Raw genomic sequence first — 15,830 nt, 5'->3', positions numbered from 1 at the left:
TCACCACTTGGGCTATCACCTCATTGGCTGGGGTTTAATTACCTTATTTGTAAAAGAGTGTTGTGCATTACTTTTGAAGATAATTCTCACTCTTGTGAGCGCACAGGGTACATGCCTGCTTTGAGAGAGGCCTTTCTTTCTAATCTGAAACTTTTTAATTGTCCATTTGGAACAATGGATGCGAGCTCATTACCAATATCACATCTTGGCAGATTTGGAGGGCCAGATGCACAGAGGCTATTGAGGGCATTGCATCACAGCTCATTTGGAGGGCCACTATCACAGCCTGAGGGCAGCTTCACAATCATCTGAAGGACACAATTTGCACATCAGCTGATAGGTCAAAACAACGTCCATTGACTTGCATCTTCACATTGTCTGACAACAACAATAGTGTGGCCCCACTAAACATTCCATGTCATGGACAAGTTTCAGCAAAAACCAAGTCAAAATGGCACGTTGAAAGAGAGAGAGAGAGAGAGCCCCTTGTGTGATAGCGCCCCCCCCCCCCCCCCCTCCGTCCCTCTTCCGGCTTGTTTTCCACCGTGCTCCCCAACCCTCCTTCGCGCATCCGTCCTCCTGTCACCTAGCCTTCACCCGATAGCCCCTCCTGCACTATAGCTCCCCAACTTCACCTCTCCTTCTTGTGTTCTCGCACCTGGCCCATCCCTCATGCAGGACTCTACAGGAACCACTCCATCATCCCCTGCCAACACCACCCACCAGATGTACTTTCTTGATCGAGGGGACCTTCAGATTTTAGCCTCTTCCATTGCCGTTGTGGAGGTCACCACACTCGTCGGCAAACTTGTCGGCAGCCACCTCGCGCATAGGCAGATCCACAACTTGTTACGCACAGACCTGGTGGGCGACCAGGGCTGGGTCACCGATATTCAGTGTCACGATTGTGACGTATATATGTATCAGATCCTCTCTTCATTGCTGATTCCTGTTGCAGATGCAAAGAGTAACCAGCCAAGGGAAACCCTACCCTCGACTGGTTGCGACTCTTCGCCAAAGGATGTACCTCTTCATCGAATAGCCACATCCCTTCGACAAATGGTTGTATCCCTTGATGAATGGTTGTGCCTCTACATCGAATAGACACATCCCTTAGCCTAAAGTTGTATCCTTTCGTCTATGGTCATGTCCTTTCATCAAAGGACATGCCTCTTCAAATGTGTCTCGTTATCTCCTATATAAGAGACCTATTGTACTCAGTTTAATCAACTCAATTCAATCTTCTCTCAAGTGTTCTCCTGAAGTCTCTTGTTCTCTAAGTTAAGTACTTAAGTAGTAATTAGTACACAATATGAGGGATTAACAACATAATCCTCACAGTGGTATCAGAGCAAAATTTTTTCTTACCCGTGGGTTGTGAAGCCCTCACCCTCTCCGCCGCACTCCCTCGTCCACCCCTCTTCTCGGTGTTGTATGGAAGCAGCAGAGCGATGGTGGACTTGGCGTAAATCTTTGCCCATGGTGATGTAAAAAAAAAAAAAAAAAAAAAATCCACACCCATACACACACCGTGTGTGTTTCAGAGAGGGAACCCTTGCTGCATACCTGGATTACCCCCCTCCCTGCTGTCGGTGGTGGTAGTCGTTCGCTGCATGGCAGGAACCCCCCCTCTCTGCTGAGTATGGAGCACCCCCCCCCCTCCTCGCTTCGTTCATCGCTGCAGGCCATGAGCCCCTTGCTTGCTTCGTGCGGTTGCCGGCCCTGAGCCCCCTCGCCACTGAATATTGACCACCCTCCCACCTCTTCGCACGTAGTTGGCGGTGCCTTTTCGAAGCGGCGCACCCCCTCCTCCGGTCGGCTACGTGATCCAGGCCACCGTCACCTTTACACCATTAAAGAAATAAATAAAATTGGCACGCTACGTGGCATTTGGGTCTATAATCAAAAAAAAAAAGGTGTGCGCGAGTGTGAAGCGCCACCCCCCTTCCGTTGGCGATTCGGCAACCATCCTCCCCCCGGCTGTCAGGATGCCGCCAACTACACAATCGCCTTCATCCCCTCTCCCGGCTCTGCCCACGCCACACTGTGTGCGCGCTCTCACCATCCACGTCGTGCATGCTTCATGGACAATTTTCCGGAGGAGCCCTACATGCACATCTCCTACCTGAGTTACATCGACGAGATCCCCAAGGCTCTCCTTCCCGAACACAGCCCTCTTCGTGCCCCCACTCCGGACCTGGTGCCACTTTCCGCCGATGTTGGGTGGATTCCAAGTCTCGCGGACTCTCCTATCCCAGTAGCCCCGGCCTCACAGGTGTTCGCATACATGTCAGCAACCTACATGTAACCGAACCCGACACTTGGGCGATCTGGACTATTTTCCTCACCTGCGAGCCACTGCACCTTGCTCATTTCGAGTACTTCCTGTCACGTTACCCTCAGTTGGCACACTTTCTTCCAGAGTGCAGTGTGGATGGCCTCCGCAATATCTCCTCCACGCGCCCTCCTGTGACATTCTACTGCGAGATCTTCGTCCCCGATTATACTCCATGATCTCCGGTGCCCAGCTCTTTGGCGGAACCAAACAAAGAAGTGGAAGCAGACGAAGTAACCTCCGAGGACGATCCCGAGGAAGTGGAGGACCCCGACTTCGAGTACGAGGATCCCGTTACTGCCTCTCCAGCAGCTGTTCCTTCCATCCTACATCCCGGGTGGACCTTTCCTGCTTCTCCTCAGTACTCTCTCTGAGTTCTATAGATGTCGACTTCGCACGACAACGTGCCACCCGCCAATCCTCAGATGGAGGCCTTGCAGATGACCACTCTTCAACAACAGATAGAGGACTTGCAAAGGACCCTTTTCGACGGTATGGCATCAATGCAATCACAAATGGAAGACATGCAACAACGGCACCAACACCAGCGCGAGGGATCCAGGAAGTCACAGCGAGCGCGTCGATCGCGTTCACCAACTTCATCATCATCCTCAGTGGGCCAGCAGGAGAATCCCTCAACTCCTCCTGATCCGACCACCGAGGTAGACAATGTTGAACTCAAACTTTTGTATAAATTAATGACCACAGCACAAAAAAGAAAGATGGATATAAAGTTACCTGAGCCCTACAATGGCCGCCGCGATAAGCGGTTAATCGATCACTGGCTCTACAAGAGGGAGGTTTATTTCTCAAATACCGAATTGCCCGAAAATAAAAAGGTGGCATTGGCCAGTACCCTCTTGAAAGATACCGCCTTTCTTTGGTGGCGAGGCAGGATTTCAGATGGCAAGTCTACTCCGACGTGGGATAAATTCCGGCGTGCTCTTCGCAAGGCTTTTGAGCCTGCAAATGCGAACTTTCATGCCAGGTCTTCTCTCCGCCGCCTGAGTCAAACTGGCTTCGTGGCCGCGTACATCTCAGAGTTTCAAAAACTGGCTCTCCAGATAGAGACACTCAGCCCCTCCGACCAGCTTCACAGCTTCATCGACGGGCTTGAATTCACGATCCAAGACGAAGTCCATAAGTACAATTCTGCCACCTTGGATGAAGCAATCTCGTACGTCGAGCGCATTAGTGATTACAAGCGTCCTCCTAGGAACTTTTCCTCCGGCGCCCGTTCTTACCAGCGGAATCGACCCAATGGGACTAGCCAACCCCACCATCCCAATCCGGGACAACCAAACTCCAGCGACCATATTTTGGACAACAGTCCTTCCGGTCGCGCTTCTCCGGGCAAGCTCCCGCATCAAATGCAGGATCCTCTCAGACCGAATACTCTGTGTGTGGGAGAATTAGGGTTAGGTCATGTGAGAGACATACACAGAGAAGAACAACAAGGGAGAGAGAGAGAGTTGTGGGGATAAGTCAACTCATGAGGCATGAGTGTGTGACTCCCCTATCACACATGTATATTGCACTAGTACACATAGTGCACTTAGTACATTAAAAGTACTATGTGTACTATGTACTATAACTTATGGGCTTGTACACACTATAAGGGTGGGCATAACGCCTTTACCCCAACAACCTCCCACTTAAAGGCAAAGTGCCCTTAAATGAAGGAAAAGAAAAAATCAGCATGTACATGATAATATACAAGGCCATATCAAGGCTGAAAATGGCCTCATCCATCAAGTGTCTGCAATGAGCAAACCGCTCCGGAGGCAAACTCTTCGTCAACAGATCAGCCGGGTTGTCATCCGTATGAATCTTAACAAGCTGAATTTGCTTGTTCTCTATCACCTCTCTGATGAAATGATACTCACCATCCACATGCTTCGTCTTTGCATGAAAGACAGGGTTCTTTGCCAACTGGATGGCACTCTGACTGTCACAATGCAACAATGGAATATCCCCTGTATATCCCAAATCAACCACTAACCAAGATAGCCATAATGCCTCCTTGCAAGCCTCTGTGGCTGCAATATACTCGGCCTCTGTAGTAGATAAGGCAGTGCACTTCTGCATCCTGGATATCCATGACACAGCACCTCCTGTGAATGTAAACACATAACCAGTAGTAGACTTCCGGTTATCTGGATGACCGGCATAATCCGAATCCGTGTAACCATGCACTAATGCATCCTGTTTGCCAAAGCAAATGCACATATCCTGTGTGCCCTTCAGGTATCTCATGACACCTTTCACTGCTTCCCAATGCTTCTTGCTAGGGTTGGCCATGTATCTAGAAACCACTCCCACTGCAAATGCAATGTCCGGCCTAGTAGCAACCATGGCATACACACAAGCTGAAGCATACGGAATCTTGGCCGTATCAAACCTTCTTACCTGCAAGGCAACAGGAGCCTGGCAGAGTCATCTTTGATGATGATGGACATCATGGACAACAACAAAGGGCTGTAAATCAGCCATTACAGCAGCAAAACCAGCCCTTAAATGGTGCTGAAAATGGTCCAAATGGACAGCCAGAGATGGCAGAAGATATCCCTATGGATATACCACAGTTAGAGGAGATACCGGGCATGATTTTTCAGCCTTATGGCATGGAACAGGAGCCACCAATGGGTGATATGCAGGCTGGACAGCAACCTGCAAATGATGGTCGTTGGGTACGGAGGTCCACAAGACCCTCCAGAGCCCCTGACAGGTTTGTTCCAGGGGTTGACTACTTGATGCTTACTGACTGTGGGGAGCCCTCATGTTATAAAGAGGCTTTACAGAGGGCAGACAAGGCTCTTTGGGAGCGTGCCATGAAGTCAGAGATGGATTCTCTGCACAAAAATGGAACAGGCAAGAAGGTTTTGCCATGCAAGTGGGTTTACAGGCTCAAAGTTGCACCAGATGCAAAGCCAAGATACAAAGCCAGGTTAGTGGCTAAGGACTTCAAGCAGGAATATGGTGTGGACTTTGATGAGATCTTCTCTCAGTGGTCAAAATGACCACACTTAGAGCTGTGTTAGCTTTGGTTGCACATGATGATCTGGACTTGATTCAGATGGATGTGAAGACTGCTTTTCTTCACGGTGATCTCCATGAGGAGATATATATGCAGCAGCCAGAGGGTTATGCAGTGAGTGGAAAGGAGAAGCTTGTATGCAAGCTGAAAAAGAGTCTTTATGGGCTCAAACAGGCACCAAGGGAATGGTATCATAAATTTGATACATTCATGAAATCTCAGAAATTCAGGAGAAGTGACATAGATCACTGCTTGTACACCAAGAAAGCTTTGGATGGCAGTCTATTGATCCTCATCTTGTATGTTGATGATATGTTGATTGCCGGGAAATCTCGTAAGGAGATGGATGCCTTGAAGCAGAGGCTGCATCAAACCTTTGATATGAAGGATTTGGGTGATGCAAATCACATTTTGGGTATGCGGATACTTCGGGACAGAAATCAGCATGTGTTGTATTTGTCTCAGAAGGAATACATTGGCAAAGTCTTGCAGAGGTTCAATATGGATGGGGGGAAGAAAGCTAGTACTCCTTTGCCTCCATATGTGAAACTCAGTGCTATGGACAGCCCACAGTCAGATAGAGACAGGGCTGATATGGCCAAGATTCCGTATGCTTCCCCCTGGCCACATATACATCAAATACATGAAAGCCCCTTGATTTACAGGCACATTGAGTGCTTGTAAGGCATCAACACATTATCCACAGCATCAAACGCGATTGCCTGCATGCAAATCAACCAAATCGGCACAAAAGCCCCTTGATTTGCACTGCAATTTGCTGCAATTTTGCCCAAATGTGCGATTTCTCACATCATACAGCATGTATGAGTGCTTAATTGCACAATTACATCAAAAGCCCCAAATTTCGACATCCAATTTCCTGCAAATTGATCCTGATTGTGACCAATTTCACCCAATTTCCTGCAAATTGATCCTGATTGTGACCAATTTCCTGCAAATTGATCCTGATTGTGACCAATGTCACCCAATTTTGCCAATTTTGCTCAAAAATTGAGCAATTGGGCACCTGTACCTGCTCAATTGATAATTGTACCTGCTCAATTGCAAGTCCCAAAAAAAAATTGAAGCAAAATACCTTGTAATTTTTTGATTTTTCTCTGATTTGCAGGCGAATTTGGTGCTGATGCTTGATGCTGATGCTGATGCTCCTGCAGCTGTGCAGGTAGGGACGGCTGGGTGACAAACTCCTGGTTTCCCCTCTTCTGCAGAGCTTTAAGCAACACTTTCTGCAGCCGCACGTCGTTTCCCTGGACCAATTGCTTCAGAGAAGCTTCCTCGCTAAACTGCGCAGCAGCAAGCCTTCTTGCAGGTACGGCAACCCTCTTCTTCGAACCAGTAGTAGGCTGAGACGATATGTATGGCAACGTCACCAACGCTTGTGTTTGCTTTCGCTCAAGCCTAGCGCATGCGTATCTTACTCGGTTGCGAGTGATACCAGTAGGCGAGTAGGCGCCTGGCTCATAGATGCCCCTCCCTTCCTTCAGGAGGTGGTACAGGCCAACGGAGCACTGAAGGATGCCATGCAAGACACTGCGCTTGGGCTCTTGTGAGCTGTGCCAGAGGTTCTCCAGCACGTCGTGGCATTTGTAGTACTCCCCGCGATTGAAAAGCCCAACCCCACGTTCGAAGCTCACATCGGAATCTTCAGATTCGCTGTCCTCGTCATCACTCCATCGCCAACCAGCGGCCAGCACGTGTCTCGTACGTCTCCCATCTGATTCGCCCACGAGAAGGATTCCAGAAACGTGAAAATTGCGAAGTTGTATGGAGACGGGGATTGGTGAGTTTGCAATGGTACGAGGGAAGACCTTAGTTTGGTGGTGCTGGTTGGATGGTTTTGGGGAACAGGCATGCTGATAAGGAGCCTGCTCTGATACCAGTTGTGTGGTAGAATTAGGGTTAGGTCATGTGAGAGACATACACAGAGAAGAACAACAAGGGAGAGAGAGAGAGAGTTGTGGGGATAAGTCAACTCATGAGGCATGAGTGTGTGACTCCCCTATCACACATGTATATTGCACTAGTACACATAGTGCACTTAGTACATTAAAAGTACTAAGTGTACTATGTACTATAACTTATGGGCTTGTACACACTATAAGGGTGGGCATAACGCCTTTACCCCAACACTCTGGCAGCAAAAACCGAGATCGGTCCCGACAGGACCATCGCAGCAATGATCGGCGCAACTTCAAGCGAGAAACCTCTTCAAGACAGCAAACCTCTTCATCGACTGCCACTTCATCACAACCTAGTCGTCCAGGCCTCTGTACAATTTGTTCTGGCGATCACCGGTGCTATGAATGTCCTCAGCGCCCTAAACTCTCCAACACTCGGCGGAATTCTGAGGTGGACAGTTGCCACCATGGTGATCATGACCCGCCTCCTGTGAAAGACAAAAACAGACAAATAGCTTGCTCTGTTCGCGTTTCTGAAGTTGTCAGTACTCTAATGCTTAATGGCCAAAGTACCAACCTTGTTCCGGTGAATCTTTTCAAGCAGGTCCTTAGTCTTCTGGGTTTCATTGGCGACCATCCCATCAATGTGCTGGTAGACAGTGGCTGTTCCACTAATTTTATAGGCACTTCTTTGGTTCACAAGCTTTGCCTACAAACCCAACATTTTGTGGATGCTTTTCAAGTAGAGCTTTCTAATGGTTCCTTCCTTAATTGTAACAAAAAGGTGCAACAGCTTGAGTTCCAGATTCAAGATTACCAAGATCACCTTAATTTTTCAGTGATGCCGTTGTCACATTATGACATGATACTGGGACAATCTTGGTTGTATCGATATGATCCAGTGATCAGCTTTCGTTCTCATTCAATCCAGTCATACCATGATGGTCGAGAGCTGGAACTTCGTGGCCTTTTCAGTGCCAAACCCATCACTGTTGTTTCTGCCCTACAAGTCAAGCGCCTCGTCCGAAAACGTGACTTTACAACATCCTTGGTCATGTTACGGGAGATTGAAGCAGAAACTAGTGAGCAATCTCAAGCCTCGTCATCAATAACTGCTTACTTGGAGCAACCCTTCTTCAGGCCTTTTCACGATCTATTTCCAAATGATCTTCCGATGACATTGCCTCCTCGTCGTCCTGTGGATCACCCGATTGATCTTATCCCAGGTCAACCTCCTCCAACCCGAGCTCCATACCGTGTTTCTTACAATGAATCTCCAGAGATACAAAGGCAATTACAGGAGTTGCTGGACAAAGGTCACATCCGTCCCAGCAAAAGTCCCTTCGGAGCCCCGGTTTTGCTTGTCAGAAAGAAGGATGGATCAATGCGGCTGTGCATTGATTACCGTGCTCTCAACAAGCTAACAATCAAGAACAAATTCCCTTTGCCTCGCATCGATTTCTCAAGAATGAAGACCAAGACAGTGTTCAGAGTCAAGGCAACAATGGATTGGGGACTAGAGGGAACATGCATAGATCTTATTCTGAGATAGAGTGGTTTTGGAGACGAGGCCGGGTTTTCAGTGAAAAGGGTTGCCAGGGTTGGATGGATGACAGAGGGACTCTGGGAATAGAATGGGATGATGACAGTCATCCAAGGAAAAGGTTAGAATCCCATCATCAAGTTTAGCAGAGGGGGATGTCATGTGCATGACATGGTCATGTACCTTCTCAAGGCTAATCCAGAAGGGGCAGCCAAAAAAAGACCATTAGAGCTAGGACTTGGAGCAAGGCTTGGAGGGCATGAAGAGGGTGCTATCGGCTGCAGAACTAGGGAGTCGGCTGTACCAGTTTGGCAGCTGCAGCAAGCGATTCAGCGTTTATGGAGAACAGGGCTGCCCGACCAGCTTTATGGAATATATGCCAATGCTGCTGGCCGACCAGCAGCAGTCGGCCAGTTTCCCTTGTATCCAAAGGGGCTATAAATAGCCCATGTGCTCATCATTGTACTTATTCAACTCATTAGGAGTTGAGTCCATGTTAGGACTAGATTTTGGTGATATTCACCTTTTCCAAGAAGGCAACCAAGGGCTGTAGATTAGGAGTACCTTTTGTACTAAATGAATATACTGAATTTCTAGCTTTTTCTCTCTCTCTACTCTCTCTTCATGTCTGCATTTTGCATCAGCTTGTTGCCAGTGGTGTTTAGGGCTGAAAGAAGACCCCCAGAGCTTCCGCGCGTTACATTGACTGTAACATGCAGAAGCTTCCGGGGAGATCGGTAGCTTCAATGCTCAGAAAATCAGCACACTTTTCATGACGGAATTAACGCACAAAACTGAATAAAGATGTGCAGAAAATAGAGAGAGAGAGAGAGGGAGAGAGGAGAGTACACAGTATTGGGTCCCGAATACCCTCTGTAGGGCCCCCACAACGAATGGTGTATTTGCATTATTAGAATGATGCAAATCTGAAAAGAAAATACAGAAAAACTTGACCTTTCTTGGCTGAGATAACTCTGCCCTTGACCTGCAGTCCTTCACCCCTTTGCGTTAGCACTCCTTGGCTGTCCTAGCCCTTGATTGCCTTAGCACTTGGTGAAGGGCTGGGCATCATGCGCCTGAATCTCTAGGGCTGGGCACTGATTTTACAAGCACATTGGGGGCTGGGCTGCCCCATACTTGCCCTACAGCCATATAATGGAGTTTACAAGCTTTCAGCACTCTCTCTCAGGACCTCAGGTTTGTGATGAGTGGCAGTCTGGTAATGGCCACTTAAGTGTGGATACGCTGCAGGTGCAGGCTTTCCCGGACCAGATAGTGGATAGCTTGACAGTTGATTGCAGCTGTTGGCAGGAACTTTCCAGTACTGATATTGGTGGTTCTTGTGTTCGTCAGTCAGAGGAAACTGAACAGGTACCTTATGCTTTGATGTCTCGTAGCATTCGGGACAAAGAAATTCCTATAGATGTGGATGTTCTTTCCACGGGGACCTCTTGGAAAGCCAGGCAGGTGGGAGTTGATTACTTGCAGAAGCAGGTGGATTCTCCAGGCTTTGTGGTTCCGAATTTTCAGAGGGGGTGATTAACAGGTTTCAGAAGGCCTCGCGTGGTCTTCAGCAAGTTTCCAGGACTTGGCTTTGCACCGTAACAGGTGTTGATCCTTGTGAGCAGTGTGATGCCTCTTTGACTCAGAAGCAGAATGGTTCATTGATTTGGTTGATGGACACCAGATTGGACAGGAGCTTCCTGATGAGGCAGTTGAGCTCATGGTTGCAGATGACTCTTTGGGAGGCAGGATTGCATATCTTGTGGTTTCTGCAGCATGCAAAGGATCATGGACTCTTCTACACAGGAGGGGGGATTGATTGATGGATTCCGACTCCATGGTTGGAGTGACTCAGATTGGGGAGGAGATCCGGACACGAGGAGATCTACTTCAAGCCCAGGAGTAGTTTTACGGAGCAGTAAGAGGCAGTCATCTTTTGCCTTGTCATCGACAGAGACAGAGTACCGGGCTGCTTGTGATGCTGCTTGTGAGGTGGTAAGGTTGCAGAGGTTGCATGGCAGGATTGGGCTTCCACTAGAGGAACCCACGGTCATCCAGAGGCACTTTGTTCGTGACCAGTTCGTTTCTGATGACATCTTGCTAGAGTTCTGTTCGACGGAGGACAGTACGGTGGACCTCTTCACACGAAGTCGCTATCTCAAGATTTGCTCAGGCGGCACCCGAGCTCCCTGTGGTTGGTTTCACAGCCAAGAGCTCAGAGGGGGTGTTAGAAGTCATCTCCTGTCTTTATGTTGACACCAGGGCCTTTGTTGTGGGTGTGCCCGCCCTTGTAGGAGTTTTCTCATTTTTCCTCACTCCCCGTATTTTTCCCATATTTTTCCTTATTTCTCTTGGCTTGGGAGGATGCCCAGTGTTGGCAAGAGGGCCCATGAGCTAGCCGACTGATGCTACTACAGGTCCACGACCCCACACATGTACTAGCCGACTATTAACAACTGGTCGACTAGCTGTCTTGGCTGGTCGTGGAGGATCACGGCCTGTCGGCTGCCCTTCTACAGGCCGACTGCATCATTGGGGCCATATAAAATGGCCCCACAGCCCCTTGCCATTCTTGTATTGTATTCCGGGATCTTGTGTATATACAGTAGAGTTATACGCCTCTCTCTCTCCATTGTTGTCTATTTTCTGCACTTGCTCTTGTGTTTCCAGATTTGGTCATCATCTCCGCTGCGTATTTTGACAGTCCACCAGCGTCTGAAAACCAACCACACAAGCGAGAAAAATTTCTAGTTTCTTTGCTGAATCTTTGCACTTGAAGTAGGCTCTGATACCACTGTAACATGCGGAATATTTCGGGGGAGATCGGTAGCTTCAATGCTCAGAAAATCAGCACACTTTCGCGATAGAATTAACGCACAAAACTAAATAAAGATGTGCACAAAATAGAGAGAGAGAGAGAGAGGGAGAGAGGAGAGGACACAGTATTGGGTCCCGAATACCCTCTGTAGGGCTCCCACCACGAATGGTGTATTTGCTTTATTAGAATGATGCAAATTTGAAAAGAAAATACAGAAAAACTTGACCTTTCTTGGCTGAGATAACTCTACCCTTGACCTGCAGTCCTTCACCCCTTTGCGTTAGCACTCCTTGGCTGTCCTGGCCCTTGATTGCCTTAGCACTTGGAGAATTATGAGATAACACAACTAAATTATGGCTCACCTATTTATACTACTTCCCAACAGCAGTCGGCCAGCATCATATCCAGGCGGCCACCACTGATTTCTGTCCACGACTGAAAATCAGCATTAAATGCTGAATAAATCATAGAAAATGTTGCGCATCACTTCATGGCAGGCTGGGTATCATGCGCCTGAATCTCTAGGGCTGGGCACTGATTTTACAAGCACATTGGGGACTGGGTTGCCCCATACTTGCCCTACAGCCATATAAATGCTTCATGTATTGTCGGCTGCCCCTGGAATGTCTTTGGGGCTGTCCTACAGCCTCTCCATGGCTGGTGGGTTGAGCCAGGGCCTTCCTGGCACTCATGGGGGTGGTTTCACACCATCCCCATGCCCACACTAAGACTTGGGGTAGCCCTATGGGCTGGCCCCTTTCCTATAAGCAAACCCTAACTGTCTACACAATGATCTGGCATCCGGTATCGTACCAGATACACAGAATCACTGACATCATTCCAGAGGGAGACTCACAGCACGGACTGGCACTGTTTCATGTGCAGGACAGTGCACACCTGACCTTGGACTCATGTGCAGGACAATGCACACCTGACCTCGGACGACTGAGATGGATCCCTGATTGACTCGTCCCGGACTGGGCTCACATGGGACCAGTTTACCATCCCAAGTCCTACACCTTCTATACAAATATGTCTACGTGGCATCCATGTGCGGGATGCACATGACACTGGAGGTTGTATGACCCGGAGCGGAACGAGGTTGTTGTCAGCAAAGATATTGTCTTTGATGAGTATGTTCCAGTTTCCGCTATTGATGAGCTGCTACTTCTTGGTGACCCAGATGAGTCTGAGGATGATTCGTAGTCTATTATTCTAGCTAGACAGTCTCAGTCAATTGTAGAGGTTGAGTCCGAGGCTGGAGATGAGTCCCAGCAGAGCAGGAGGAGGCTCCGCATTCTGTTGGAGTACCAAAGTGGTTGTTAGACACCCTACCAGAGTCAGGTGTTACGGAGCTTCTCTCCAAGTGGACCACAGAGGACGGGACCTCGAAGATCGCACAGAGTTCATGACAAAAGTCATTCAACGGAGCTCTTCGAGGCAAACTATGCTTTGATGTCTTGTATCATTCGAGACAAAGAGGCCACTTCCGTGAAGGAAGCTCTTTCTCAGGAGACGTGGAGAAAAGCCATGCAAGTGGAACCGGATGCCATAGAGAAGAATAAAACTTGGGAATTGGTTCTGAGGCTGTCAAACGATCAATCATTGGTGTCAAGTGGATCTTTAAGACCAAGTATATGTCTGATGGGTCGGTGGACAAACACAAAGCCAGACTTGTGGCTAAGGGTTATGCTCAGCGGCCTGGCATCGACTATGAGGATACCTTTGCACCGACAGCAAGGATGGCCACGATTTGGACCGTTCTTGCCCTTGCCTCTTCTCAACAGTGGCCCGTATATCAGATGGATGTAAAATCCGCGTTTCTTAATGGTAACTTGCAGGAGGTTAAGCAGCCTCCAGGCTTTGAGGTTATGGGATCAAAGGAAATGGTTTACAGGTTGCGGAAGGCCTTGTATGGTCTTAAGCAGGCTCCCAAGGCTTGGAATCAAAAGATTGATTCCTTCTTTCTACGAACAGGACAGGATTTCAAAGATCAGTTGTGAGAAGATTTTGGCTGGTGACATCTTGCTTGTTTATCGTTAGAGGACAATGCGGCAGACCTCTTCACGAAGTCTCTACCTTAGGCTATGCTCCGGCAGCACTCCAGCTCACTGTTTCACATCTAGGAGCTAGGAGCTGAGAGGGGGTGTTAGCAATCATCTCCTATCTGTACATCACACACCAGGGCCATTGTTGTGGGTGTGCCCGCCCATTTAGGTCTCATTTTTCTCCATTTTTTCCTATTTTTCCCATTTTTACTGGTCATGGGACTCTTGTTTGCTGGCCGACTTGTACTATCCTGGCCAACTGTTATTTTGCTATAGCCAACTGCATGACTGCAGTCGTGGACATGTCCAGTAGTCTGTCAGTTGCCTTTTTACCTGGCCGACCAGCATAGATGGGTGGTATAAATACCACCCATGATCCCCCACTCATTAGTTGTACCGGATCTTGTGTATAGAGCAGAGTTTATAGAGCTTCTCTCTCTCTCTCTCTCTCTCTCTCTCTCTCTCTCTCTCTTCTGCGTTTTGCTCTCTACTGCATTTGTCTCATATTTCATGGATGCTCATCTAAGTTGGATCCTCTAGCACAGGCGGCTGGTTTTGCGGTTACCATTTGCTTTCCCAGTAACATAGTGGGCAGGGAAAGAAATTAAGCCTTGTTTATAACATGTGGATCTATCAAACTTCTCTCCTTCATAGTTCTTGCTGCATGCTACATAGCATGCATGAAACCCGTCAAATATACCAGTGGGCAGGCGAGCCGACTGGCTACTGTTGCTCAATGAAAATGCAAGATAGAGAAAAGAAATCCATTAAAAAGCTTTTGTACCTGTGCTTTAGATGTTCTTTTTAATTTGGAGTCCATCCTTGAAGGAGCATTCAAAATGGACCCCTTTGAGGATGAGGGGCTTTTTACTTCAGCAAGGCCTTGTTTCCAGATGGCCCTCTTTCCCAACGGCAACAGCTCCTGTGAATTCAGCAATGCCCACTTTCCCATTTTTCTATATGACATAGCGAGATGCGGTCCTGCCTCCACCAGGACACGGCCAATGGTGAAGGCCACAGCCTTAACCCACTCCTTCATATTCTCCGAAGAATCGTTCTCTGCTTCTTCGATTCATCATGCAAGAATCGTTCGGCTTGGCATGGCTACCCTTCTCTCCTCCTCCTACAACTGCAAAAGTTGAAGCATCATGCTGCCCTCTCCTTCGTTCCCTAATGAACAAGTAGCAGCAGGATTGTAGGTGTCTTGAGAAGAAGCAAGACTAGCAGTGAGCTGTTGGGCGTGCCCAACACCCGTCATGTCGTAGCCAAGGTTGGGCAAGAGCAGACACAGAGACCTGGTCAGCAAAACGCTTTTTTTTTTTGCTTTTCGCTGGATAATACTATGTTAAGCCATTTCCAAAGCTGTTTTTAGATCAAATAAATGGTTTCTTCCGTTTAATTGATATAACTAGATCAAATTAAATGGTTTCTTCCGTTCAATTGATATAACTAGATCAAATTAAATGGTTTATTCTATTTAATTTAATTGATAACTCGGTTCTTGTGTCAAGGATCTAGTTTTGCTAGGAAAATAGAGTTTAAAGAAACTTTGCAAGAATTGATTAAATCAAATTAACTCATCAAATTAACTCATCAAATTTCACATGCTCTAAATATTCAATAATCAATAATTGAGTAAACACAAATAACACAAGAAAATACATAGCTCCCAAAGCATTACTTCAAGATTGGGTGCAATCATTCCCCCTCATGTGTATGGCCTATCCCCACACATAAGTATTTATGGATTATTTTATTCCAATTTAGGCCATAGCCTCCAAAAATACAAAAAGGTGCTTTTCTTGCAAGACACTCTCTTATGCTCAAAATAGAGTGCCGATAATTTGAGGTTAGAATTTAAAACATATCATGCTTTACAAAATATTAAAGTTCCAGTCTATGCTTATAAACTAAGGCTTTTCAAATAAATCAAAATGTGCACAAGCTAGCACATGTATATTCAAAGCTTGTTTACAAAAATGGTATGCCAAGTAATAAATTTGTGCAATTTCTCCTTAATCTTGAAAAAGTGTGCATATATGTATATAATATCAAATGGAATCTTGAATTATTCAGGCATAATGCTCACCTTCTCTCCTTTGGTGATGTAAGACGTGCACATGTGGA

The 15,830-nt window shown here is 47.4% G+C and overlaps 1 long non-coding RNA gene across 1 annotated transcript in view; it reads right to left on the bottom strand.

Annotated features, from left to right (window-relative positions):
• Nucleotides 1–15,019, bottom strand: part of LOC147618310 (uncharacterized) — a 53,659-nt gene extending 38,640 nt beyond the window's left edge. Inside the window, exon 1 of the long non-coding RNA XR_015262088.1 lies at nucleotides 14,488–15,019. This is a non-coding gene — a long non-coding RNA (uncharacterized LOC147618310). The remainder of the gene's footprint in view (nucleotides 1–14,487) is intronic.
• Between the last annotated feature and the right edge of the window lie 811 nt (nucleotides 15,020–15,830).

The sequence above is a fragment of the Cibotium barometz genome, chromosome 35 (genome assembly GCF_041138505.1).
Source record: "Cibotium barometz isolate CiBa-2024 chromosome 35, ASM4113850v1, whole genome shotgun sequence".
In the NCBI taxonomy this organism is placed as follows: domain Eukaryota; kingdom Viridiplantae; phylum Streptophyta; class Polypodiopsida; order Cyatheales; family Cibotiaceae; genus Cibotium; species Cibotium barometz.
The sequence above is the reverse complement of the archived record's forward strand: the minus strand, read 5'-3'. Positions and strand labels throughout refer to the sequence as shown.